We start from the raw sequence: 12,890 nt of genomic DNA on the forward strand, positions 1-12,890 counted from the left end.
ATCATATGGAGAGAGAGAGCCCAGCCTGTCCCCGTTCTGTGGTTATTGGTATCATATGAAGAGAGAGCCCAGCCTGTCCCCGTTCTGTGGTTATTGGTATCATATGGAGAGAGAGCCCAGCCTGTCCCCGTTCTGTGGTTATTGGTATCATATGGATAGAGAGCCCAGCCTGTCCCCGTTCTGTGGTTATTGGTATCATATGGAGAGAGCGAGCCCAGCCTGTCCCCGTTCTGTGGTTATTGGTATCATATGGAGAGAGCCAGCCCAGCCTGTCCCCGTTCTGTGGTTATTGGTATCATATGGAGAGAGAGAGCCCAGCCTGTCCCCGTTCTGTGGTTATTGGTATCATATGGAGAGAGAGAGCCCAGCCTGTCCCCGTTCTGTGGTTATTGGTATCATATGGAGAGAGAGAGCCCAGCCTGTCCCCGTTCTGTGGTTATTGGTATCATATGAAGAGAGAGAGCCCAGCCTGTCCCCGTTCTGTGGTTATTGGTATCATATGGAGAGAGAGAGCCCAACCTGTCCCCGTTCTGTGGTTATTGGTATCATATGGAGAGAGAGAGCCCAGCCTGTCCCCGTTCTGTGGTTATTGGTATCATATGGAGAGAGAGAGCCCAGCCTGTCCCCGTTCTGTGGTTATTGGTATCATATGAAGAGAGAGAGCCCAGCCTGTCCCCGTTCTGTGGTTATTGGTATCATATGGAGAGAGAGAGCCCAGCCTGTCCCCGTTCTGTGGTTATTGGTATCATATGAAGAGAGAGAGCCCAGCCTGTCCCCGTTCTGTGGTTATTGGTATCATATGGAGAGAGAGAGCCCAGCCTGTCCCCGTTCTATGGTTATTGGTATCATATGGAGAGAGAGAGCCCAGCCTGTCCCCGTTCTGTGGTTATTGGTATCATATGGAGAGAGAGCCCAGCCTATCCCCATTCTGTGGTTATTGGTATCATATGGAGAGAGAGAGCCCAGCCTGTCCCCGTTCTGTGGTTATTGGTATCATATGGAGAGAGAGCCCAGCCTGTCCCCGTTCTGTGGTTATTGGTATCATATGGAGAGAGAGCCCAGCCTGTCCCCATTCTGTGGTTATTGGTATCATATGGATAGAGAGCCCAGCCTGTCCCCGTTCTGTGGTTATTGGTATCATATGGAGAGAGAGAGCCCAGCCTGTCCCCATTCTGTGGTTATTGGTATCATATGAAGAGAGAGCCCAGCCTGTCCCCGTTCTGTGGTTATTGGTATCATATGGAGAGAGAGAGCCCAGCCTGTCCCCGTTCTGTGGTTATTGGTATCATATGAAGAGAGAGCCCAGCCTGTCCCCGTTCTGTGGTTATTGGTATCATATGGAGAGAGAGCCCAGCCTGTCCCCGTTCTGTGGTTATTGGTATCATATGGATAGAGAGCCCAGCCTGTCCCCGTTCTGTGGTTATTGGTATCATATGGAGAGAGCGAGCCCAGCCTGTCCCCGTTCTGTGGTTATTGGTATCATATGGAGAGAGCCAGCCCAGCCTGTCCCCGTTCTGTGGTTATTGGTATCATATGGAGAGAGCCAGCCCAGCCTGTCCCCGTTCTGTGGTTATTGGTATCATATGGAGAGAGAGAGCCCAGCCTGTCCCCGTTCTGTGGTTATTGGTATCATATGGAGAGAGAGAGCCCAGCCTGTCCCCGTTCTGTGGTTATTGGTATCATATGAAGAGAGAGAGCCCAGCCTGTCCCCGTTCTGTGGTTATTGGTATCATATGGAGAGAGAGAGCCCAGCCTGTCCCCGTTCTGTGGTTATTGGTATCATATGGAGAGAGAGAGCCCAGCCTGTCCCCGTTCTGTGGTTATTGGTATCATATGGAGAGAGAGCCCAGCCTATCCCCATTCTGTGGTTATTGGTATCATATGGAGAGAGAGAGCCCAGCCTGTCCCCGTTCTGTGGTTATTGGTATCATATGGAGAGAGAGCCCAGCCTGTCCCCGTTCTGTGGTTATTGGTATCATATGGAGAGAGAGAGCCCAGCCTGTCCCCGTTCTGTGGTTATTGGTATCATATGAAGAGAGAGCCCAGCCTGTCCCCGTTCTGTGGTTATTGGTATCATATGGAGAGAGAGCCCAGCCTGTCCCCGTTCTGTGGTTATTGGTATCATATGGATAGAGAGCCCAGCCTGTCCCCGTTCTGTGGTTATTGGTATCATATGGAGAGAGAGAGCCCAGCCTGTCCCCGTTCTGTGGTTATTGGTATCATATGGAGAGAGCCAGCCCAGCCTGTCCCCGTTCTGTGGTTATTGGTATCATATGGAGAGAGAGAGCCCAGCCTGTCCCCGTTCTGTGGTTATTGGTATCATATGGAGAGAGAGAGCCCAGCCTGTCCCCGTTCTGTGGTTATTGGTATCATATGGAGAGAGAGAGCCCAGCCTGTCCCCGTTCTGTGGTTATTGGTATCATATGAAGAGAGAGAGCCCAGCCTGTCCCCGTTCTGTGGTTATTGGTATCATATGGAGAGAGAGAGCCCAGCCTGTCCCCGTTCTATGGTTATTGGTATCATATGGAGAGAGAGAGCCCAGCCTGTCCCCGTTCTGTGGTTATTGGTATCATATGGAGAGAGAGCCCAGCCTATCCCCATTCTGTGGTTATTGGTATCATATGGAGAGAGAGAGCCCAGCCTGTCCCCGTTCTGTGGTTATTGGTATCATATGGAGAGAGAGCCCAGCCTGTCCCCGTTCTGTGGTTATTGGTATCATATGGAGAGAGAGCCCAGCCTGTCCCCATTCTGTGGTTATTGGTATCATATGGATAGAGAGCCCAGCCTGTCCCCGTTCTGTGGTTATTGGTATCATATGGAGAGAGAGAGCCCAGCCTGTCCCCATTCTGTGGTTATTGGTATCATATGAAGAGAGAGCCCAGCCTGTCCCCGTTCTGTGGTTATTGGTATCATATGGAGAGAGAGAGCCCAGCCTGTCCCCGTTCTGTGGTTATTGGTATCATATGAAGAGAGAGCCCAGCCTGTCCCGTTCTGTGGTTATTGGTATCATATGGAGAGAGAGCCCAGCCTGTCCCCGTTCTGTGGTTATTGGTATCATATGGAGAGAGAGCCCAACCTGTCCCCATTATGTTGTTATTGGTATCATATGGATAGAGAGCCCAGCCTGTCCCCGTTCTGTGGTTATTGGTATCATATGGAGAGAGCGAGCCCAGCCTGTCCCCGTTCTGTGGTTATTGGTATCATATGGAGAGAGCGAGCCCAGCCTGTCCCCGTTCTGTGGTTATTGGTATCATATGGAGAGAGCGAGCCCAGCCTGTCCCCGTTCTGTGGTTATTGGTATCATATGGAGAGAGAGAGCCCAGCCTGTCCCCGTTCTGTGGTTATTGGTATCATATGAAGAGAGAGCCCAGCCTGTCCCCGTTCTGTGGTTATTGGTATCATATGGAGAGAGAGAGCCCAGCCTGTCCCCATTCTGTGGTTATTGGTATCATATGGAGAGAGCGAGCCCAGCCCGGTGATTGAAATTCCTACACTTTCACTCCCCTCTGCCCCTCCCCCTCGCCACACACACAGCGTCGTTGCACCTAACGAGGGGGCGGACTGGTTTATTACCACCCCTCTTCTAACCTCGCATACACTTACCACACACAGCCCTCTGCCCCTCCCCCTCGCCACACACACAGCCCTCTGCCGCACTCCAGTAGCAGCGACAGGTTGGAGGTTGATTGTCAGCTTGGCGTGGCCTCTCCGTCACCTTCTTGGCCTTAAGTAGGTATAGAGCACCATGCTATTGTCCAGCTCTCTGCTCTCAAAGAATGCCACTTCTCTGTCTCTGTCTCAAAGAATGACACATCTCTGTCTCTGTCTCAAAGGATGACACATCTCTGTCTCTGTCTCAAAAAATGACACAGCTCTGTCTATGTCTCAAAGACTGACACATCTTAGTCTCTGTCTCAAATAATGACACATCTCTGTCTCTGTCTCAAAAAATGACACATCTCTGTCTCTGTCTCAAATAACAACACATCTCTGTCTCTGTCTCAAAGAATGACACATCTCTGTCTCTGTCTCAAAGAATGACACATCTCTGTCTTAAAGAATGACACATCTCTGTCTGTGTCTCAAATAATGACACATCTCTGTCTCTGTCTCAAATAATGACACATCTCTGTCTCTGTCTCAAAAAATGACATCTCTGTCTCTGTCTCAAAGAATGACACATCTCTGTCTCTGTCTCAAAGAATGACACATCTCTGTCTCTGTCTCAAAGAATGACACATCTTAGTCTCTGTCTCAAATAATGACACATCTCTGTCTCTGTCTCAAAGAATGACACATCTCTGTCTCTGTCTCAAATAATGACACATCTCTGTCTCTGTCTCAATGAATGAAACATCTCTGTCTCTGTCTCAAAGAATGACACATCTTAGTCTCTGTCTCAAAGGATGACACATCTTAGTCTCTGTCTCAAAAAACGACACATCTCTGTCTCTGTCTCAAAGAATGACACATCTCTGTCTCTGTCTCAAAGACTGACACATCTCTGTCTCTGTCTCAAATAATGACACATCTCTGTCTCTGTCTCAAAAAATGACACATATCTGTCTCTGTCTCAAATAACAACACATCTCTGTCTCTGTCTCAAATAATGACACATCTCTGTCTCTGTCTCAAAGAATGACACATTTCTGTCTCAAAGAATGACACATCTCTGTCTGCGTCTCAAATAATGACACATCTCTGTCTCTGTCTCAAAAAATGACACATATCTGTCTCTGTCTCAAATAACAACACATCTCTGTCTCTGTCTCAAAGAATGACACATCTCTGTCTCTGTCTCAAAGAATGACACATCTCTGTCTCAAATAATGACACATCTTAGTCTCTGTCTCAAAGAATGACATATCTTAGTCTCTCTCTCAAATAATAACACATCTCTGTCTCTGTCTCAAAGAATGACACATCTCTGTCTCTGTCTCAAAAAATGACACATCTCTGTCTGTCTCAAATAACAACACATCTCTGTCTCTGTCTCAAAGAATGACACATCTCTGTCTCTGTCTCAAATAATGACACATCTCTGTCTCTGTCTCAAATAATGACACATCTCTGTCTCTGTCTAAAAAAATGACACATCTCTGTCTCTGTCTCAAAGAATGACACGTATCTGTCTCTGTCTCAAATAATTACACATCTCTGTCTCTGTCTCAAAGAATGACACATCTTTGTCTCTGTCTCAAATAATGACACATCTCTGTCTCTGTCTCAAAGAATGACACATCTTAGTCTCTGTCTGAAATAATGACACATCTTAGTCTCTTGTCTGAAATAATGACACATCTCTGTCTCTGTCACAAATAATAACACATCTCTGTCTCTGTCTCAAATAATGACACATCTCTGTCTCTGTCTCAAATAATGACACATCTCTGTCTCAAAGTATGACACATCTCTGTCTCTGTCTCAAAGAATGACACATCTCTGTCTCTGTCTCAAAGAATGACACATCTCTGTCTCTGTCTCAAAGAATGGCACATCTCTGTCTCTTTCTCAAATAATGACACATCTCTGTCTCTGTCTCAAAGAATGACACATCTTAGTCTCTGTCTGAAATAATGACACAGCTTAGTCTCTGTCTGAAATAATGACACGTCTCTGTCTCAAAGAATGACACGTATCTGTCTCTGTCTCAAAGAATGACACTTATCTGTCTCTGTCTCAAAGAATTACACATCACTGTCTTTGTCTCAAATAATGACACATCTCTGTCTCTGTCTCAAAGGATGACACATCTCTGTCTCAAAGAATGACATATCTTAGTCTCTGTCTCAATGAATGACACAGCTCTGTCTCTGTCTCAAAGAATGACACCTCTGTCTCTTTCTCAAAGAATTACACATCTCTGTCTCTGTCTCAAAGAATTACACATCTCTGTCTCAAAGAATGACACATCTCTGTCTCTGTCTCAAGGAATTACACATCGCTGTCTCTGTCTCAAAGAATGACACATCTCTGTCTCTGTCTCAAATAATGACACATCTCTGTCTCTGTCTCAAAGAATGACACATCTTAGTCTCTGTCTGAAATAATGACACATCTTAGTCTCTTGTCTGAAATAATGACACATCTCTGTCTCTGTCACAAAGAATGACACATCTCTGTCTCTGTCTCAAATAATAACACATCTCTGTCTCTGTCTCAAATAATGACACATCTCTGTCTCTGTCTCAAATAATGACACATCTCTGTCTCAAAGTATGACACATCTCTGTCTCTGTCTCAAAGAATGACACATCTCTGTCTCTGTCTCAAAGAATGACACATCTCTGTCTCTGTCTCAAAGAATGGCACATCTCTGTCTCTGTCTCAAATAATGACACATCTCTGTCTCTGTCTCAAAGAATGACACATCTTAGACTCTGTCTGAAATAATGACACAGCTTAGTCTCTGTCTGAAATAATGACACGTCTCTGTCTCAAAGAATGACACGTATCTGTCTCTGTCTCAAAGAATGACACTTATCTGTCTCTGTCTCAAAGAATGACACATCTCTGTCTCTGTCTCAAAGAATGACACATCTCTGCCTCTGTCTCAAAGAATGGCACATCTCTGTCTGTCTCAAATAATGACACATCTCTGTCTCTGTCTCAAAGACTGACATCTTAGTCTCTGTCTGAAATAATGACACATCTTAGTCTCTTGTCTGAAATAATGACACATCTCTGTCTCTGTCACAAAGAATGACACATCTCGGTCTCTGTCTCAAATAATAACACATCTCTGTCTCTGTTTCAAAGTATGACACATCTCTGTCTCTGTCTCAAAGAATGACACATCTCTGTCTCTGTCTCAAAGAATGACACATCTCTGTCTCTGTCTCAAAGAATGGCACATCTCTGTCTCTGTCTCAAATAATGACACATCTCTGTCTCTGTCTCAAAGAATGACACATCTTAGTCTCTGTCTGAAATAATGACACAGCTTAGTCTCTGTCTGAAATAATGACACGTCTCTGTCTCAAAGAATGACACGTATCTGTCTCTGTCTCAAAGAATGACACTTATCTGTCTCTGTCTCAAAGAATGACACATCTCTGTCTCTGTCTCAAAGAATGACACATCTCTGTCTCTGTCTCAAAGAATGACACATCTCTGTCTCTGTCTCAAAAAATGACACATATCTGTCTCTGTCTCAAAAAACAACACATCTCTGTCTCTGTCTCAAAGAATGACACATCTCTGTCTCCGTCTCAAATAATGACACATCTCTGTCTCTGTCTCAAAGAATGACACATATCTGTCTCTGTCTCAAATAATGACAATTATCTGTCTCTGTATCAAAGAATGACACATCTAAAGTCTCTGTCTCAAAGAATGACACATCTTAGTCTCTGTCTGAAATAATGACACATCTTAGTCTCTTGTCTGAAATAATGACACATCTCTGTCTCTGTCTCAAAGAATGACACATCTCTGTCTCTGTCTCAAAGAATGACACATCTCTGTCTCCGTCTCAAAGAATGACACATCTCTGTCTCTGTCTCAAAGAATGACACGTATCTGTCTCTGTCTCAAATAATGACACATCTCTGTCTCTGTCCAAAGAAAGACCCGTATCTGTCTCTGTCTCAAAGAACGACACATCTCTGTCTCTGTCTCAAAGAATGACACATCTCTGTCTCTGTCTCAAATAATGACACATCTCTGTCTCTGTCTCAAAGAATGACACATCTCTGTCTCTGTCTCAAAGAATGACACATCTCTGTCTCTGTCTCAAATAATAACACATCTCTGTCTCTGTCTCAAATAATAACACATCTCTGTCTCTGTCTCAAAGAATGACACATCTCTGTCTCTGTCTCAAAGAATGACACATCTCTGTCTCTGTCTCAAAGAATGACATCTCTGTCTCTGTCTCAAATAATGACACATCTCTGTCTCTGTCTCAAAGAATGACACGTATCTGTCTCTGTCTCAAAGAATGACACGTATCTGTCTCTGTCTCAAAGAATGACACTTATCTGTCTCTGTCTCAAAGAATGACACATCTCTGTCTCTGTCTCAAAGAATGACACATCTCTGTCTCTGTCTCAAAGAATGACACATCTCTGTCTCTGTCTCAAAGAATGACACATCTTAGTCTCTGTCTCAAAGGATGACACATCTTAGTCTCTGTCTCAAATAATGACACAGCTCTGTCTCAAAGAATGACACATCTCTGTCTCTGTCTCAAGGAATTACACATCTCTGTCTCTGTCTCAAATAATAACACATCTCTGTCTCTGTCTCAAATAATAACACATCTCTGTCTCTGTCTCAATAATGACACATATCTGTCTCTGTCTCAAAGAATGACACATCTTAGTCTCTGTCTCAAAGAATGACACATCTCTGTCTCTGTCTCAAAAAATGACACATCTCTGTCTCTGTCTCAAAGAATGACACATCTCTGTCTCTGACTCAAAGAATGACACATCTCTGTCTCTGTCTCAAAGAATGACACATCTCTGTCTCTGTCTCAAATAATGACACATCTCTGTCTCTGTCTCAAAGAATGACACGTATCTGTCTCTGTCTCAAAGAATGACACTTATGTGTCTCTGTCTCAAATAATGACACATCTCTGTCTCTGTCTCAAAGAATGACACATCTCTGTCTCAAAGAATGACACATCTCTGTCTCTGTCTCAAAGAATGACACATCTCTGTCTCTGTCTCAAAGAATGACACATCTTAGTCTATGTCTCAAAGAATGACACATCTCTGTCTCTGTCTCAAAGAATGACACATCTCTGTCTCTGTCTCAAAGAATGACACATCTTAGTCTCTGTCTCAAAGAATGACACATCTCTGTCTCTGTCTCAAAAAATGTCACATCTCTGTCTCTGTCTCAAATAACAACACATCTCTGTCTCTGTCTCAAAGAATGACACATCTCTGTCTCGGTCTCAAAGAATGACACATCTCTGTCTCTGTCTCAAAGAATGACACATCTCTGTCTCTGTCTCAAATAATGACACATCGCTGTCTCTGTCTCAAAGAATGACACATATCTGTCTCTGTCTCAAATAATGACAATTATCTGTCTCTGTATCAAAGAATGACACATTTAAAGTCTCTGTCTCAAAGAATGACACATCTCAGTCTCTGTCTGAAATAATGACACATCTTAGTCTCTTGTCTGAAATAATGACACATCTCTGTCTCTGTCTCAAAGAATGACACATCTCTGTCTCTGTCTCAAAGAATGACACATTTCTGTCTCTGTCTCAAAGAATGACACATCTCTGTCTCTGTCTCAAAGAATGACACGTATCTGTCTCTGTCTCAAAGAATGACACATCTCTGTCTCTGTCCAAAGAAAGACCCGTATCTGTCTCTGTCTCAAAGAACGACACATCTCTGTCTCTGTCTCAAAGAATGACACATCTCTGTCTCGGTCTCAAAGAATGACACATCTCTGTCTCTGTCTCAAAGAATGACACATCTCTGTCTCCGTCTCAAATAATGACACATCTCTGTCTCTGTCTCAAAGAATGACACAATTCTGTCTCTGTCTCAAATAATGACAATTATCTGTCTCTGTATCAAAGAATGACACATCTAAAGTCTCTGTCTCAAAGAATGACACATCTTAGTCTCTGTCTGAAATAATGACACATCTTAGTCTCTTGTCTGAAATAATGACACATCTCTGTCTCTGTCTCAAAGAATGACACATCTGTCTCTGTACATCTCTGTCTCTGTCTCAAAGAATGACACATCTCTGTCTCTGTCTCAAATAATGACACATCTCTGTCTCTGTCTCAAATAATAACACATCTCTGTCTCTGTCTCAAAGAATGACACATCTCTGTCTCTGTCTCAAAGAATGACACATCTCTGTCTCTGTCTCAAAGAATGACATCTCTGTCTCTGTCTCAAAGAATGACACATCTCTGTCTCTGTCTCAAAGAATGACACGTATCTGTCTCTGTCTCAAAGAATGACACGTATCTGTCTCTGTCTCAAAGAATGACACTTATCTGTCTCTGTCTCAAAGAATGACACATCTCTGTCTCTGTCTCAAAGAATGACACATCTCTGTCTCTGTCTCAAAGAATGACACATCTCTGTCTCTGTCTCAAAGAATGACACATCTTAGTCTCTGTCTCAAAGGATGACACATATTAGTCTCTGTCTCAAATAATGACACAGCTCTGTCTCAAAGAATGACACATCTCTGTCTCTGTCTCAAGGAATTACACATCTCTGTCTCTGTCTCAAATAATAACACATCTCTGTCTCTGTCTCAAATAATAACACATCTCTGTCTCTGTCTCAAATAATGACACATCTCTGTCTCTGTCTCAAAGAATGACACATCTCTGTCTCGGTCTCAAAGAATGACACATCTCTGTCTCTGTCTCAAAGAATGACACATCTCTGTCTCCGTCTCAAATAATGACACATCTCTGTCTCTGTCTCAAAGAATGACACAATTCTGTCTCTGTCTCAAATAATGACAATTATCTGTCTCTGTATCAAAGAATGACACATCTAAAGTCTCTGTCTCAAAGAATGACACATCTTAGTCTCTGTCTGAAATAATGACACATCTTAGTCTCTTGTCTGAAATAATGACACATCTCTGTCTCTGTCTCAAAGAATGACACATCTCTGTCTCTGTACATCTCTGTCTCTGTCTCAAAGAATGACACATCTCTGTCTCTGTCTCAAATAATAACACATCTCTGTCTCTGTCTCAAATAATAACACATCTCTGTCTCTGTCTCAAAGAATGACACATCTCTGTCTCTGTCTCAAAGAATGACACATCTCTGTCTCTGTCTCAAAGAATGACACATCTCTGTCTCTGTCTCAAATAATGACACATCTCTGTCTCTGTCTCAAAGAATGACACGTATCTGTCTCTGTCTCAAAGAATGACACGTATCTGTCTCTGTCTCAAAGAATGACACTTATCTGTCTCTGTCTCAAAGAATGACACATCTCTGTCTCTGTCTCAAAGAATGACACATCTCTGTCTCTGTCTCAAAGAATGACACATCTCTGTCTCTGTCTCAAAGAATGACACATCTTTGTCTCTGTCTCAAAGGATGACACATATTAGTCTCTGTCTCAAATAATGACACAGTCTCTGTCTCAAATAATGACACATCTCTGTCTCTGTCTCAAAGAATGACACATCTCTGTCTCTGTCTCAAATAATGACACATCTCTGTCTCTGTCTCAAATAATGACACATCTCTGTCTCTGTCTCAAAGAATGACACATCTCTGTCTCTGTCTCAAAGAATGACACATCTTAGTCTCTGTCTCAAAGAATGACACATCTCTGTCTCTGTCTCAAAAAATGACACATCTCTGTCTCTGTCTCAAAGAATGACACATCTCTGTCTCTGACTCAAAGATTGACACATCTCTGTCTCTGTCTCAAAGAATGACACATCTCTGTCTCTGTCTCAAATAATGACACATCTCTGTCTCTGTCTCAAAGAATGACACGTATCTGTCTCTGTCTCAAAGAATGACACATATCTGTCTCTGTCTCAAATAATGACAATTATCTGTCTCTGTATCAAAGAATGACACATCTAAAGTCTCTGTCTCAAAGAATGACACATCTTAGTCTCTGTCTGAAATAATGACACATCTTAGTCTCTTGTCTCAAATAATGACACATTTCTGTCGCTGTCTCAAAGAATGACACATCTCTGTCTCAAAGAATGACACATCTCTGTCTCTGTCTCAAAGAATGACACATCTCTGTCTCTGTCTCAAAGAATGACACATCTTAGTCTATGTCTCAAAGAATGACACATCTCTGTCTCTGTCTCAAAAAATGACACATCTCTGTCTCTGTCTCAAAGAATGACACATCTTAGTCTCTGTCTCAAAGAATGACACATCTCTGTCTCTGTCTCAAAGAATGACACATCTCTGTCTCTGTCTCAAATAACAACACATCTCTGTTCTGTCTCAAAGAATGACACATCTCTGTCTCTGTCTCAAAGAATGACCCGTATCTGTCTCTGTCTCAAAGAATGACACATCTCTGTCTCTGTCTCAAAGAATGACACATCTCTGTCTCTGTCTCAAATAATGACACATCTCTGTCTCTGTCTCAAAGAATGACACATCTCTGTCTCTGTCTCAAATAATAACACATCTCTGTCTCTGTCTCAAAGAATGACACATCTCTGTCTCTGTCTCAAAGAATGACACATCTCTGTCTCTGTCTCAAAGAATGACACATCTCTGTCTCTGTCTCAAAGAATGACACATCTCTGTCTCTGTCTCAAAGAATGACACATCTCTGTCTCTGTCTCAAAGAATGACACATCTCTGTCTCTGTCTCAAAGAATGACACGTATCTGTCTCTGTCTCAAAGAATGACACTTATCTGTCTCTGTCTCAAAGAATGACACATCTCTGTCTCTGTCTCAAAGAATGACACATCTCTGTCTCTGTCTCAAAGAATGACACATCTCTGTCTCTGTCTCAAAGAATGACACATCTTAGTCTCTGTCTCAAAGGATGACACATCTTAGTCTCTGTCTCAAATAATGACACAGCTCTGTCTCAAAGAATGACACATCTCTGTCTCTGTCTCAAGGAATTACACATATCTGTCTCTGTCTCAAATAATAACACATCTCTGTCTCTGTCTCAAAGAATGACACATCTCTGTCTCTGTCTCAAAGAATGACACATCTCTGTCTCTGTCTCAAAGAATGACACATCTCTGTCTCTGTCTCAAAGAATGACACATCTCTGTCTCTGTCTCAAAGAATGACACATCTCTGTCTCTGTCTCAAAGAATGACACGTATCTGTCTCTGTCTCAAATAATGACACATCTCTGTCTATGTCTCAAAGAATGACACATCTCTGTCTCTGTCTCAAAGAATGACACATCTCTGTCTCTG

This window comes from Coregonus clupeaformis, chromosome 40 (assembly GCF_020615455.1).
Source record: "Coregonus clupeaformis isolate EN_2021a chromosome 40, ASM2061545v1, whole genome shotgun sequence".
NCBI classification, from domain to species: Eukaryota; Metazoa; Chordata; class Actinopteri; order Salmoniformes; family Salmonidae; genus Coregonus; species Coregonus clupeaformis.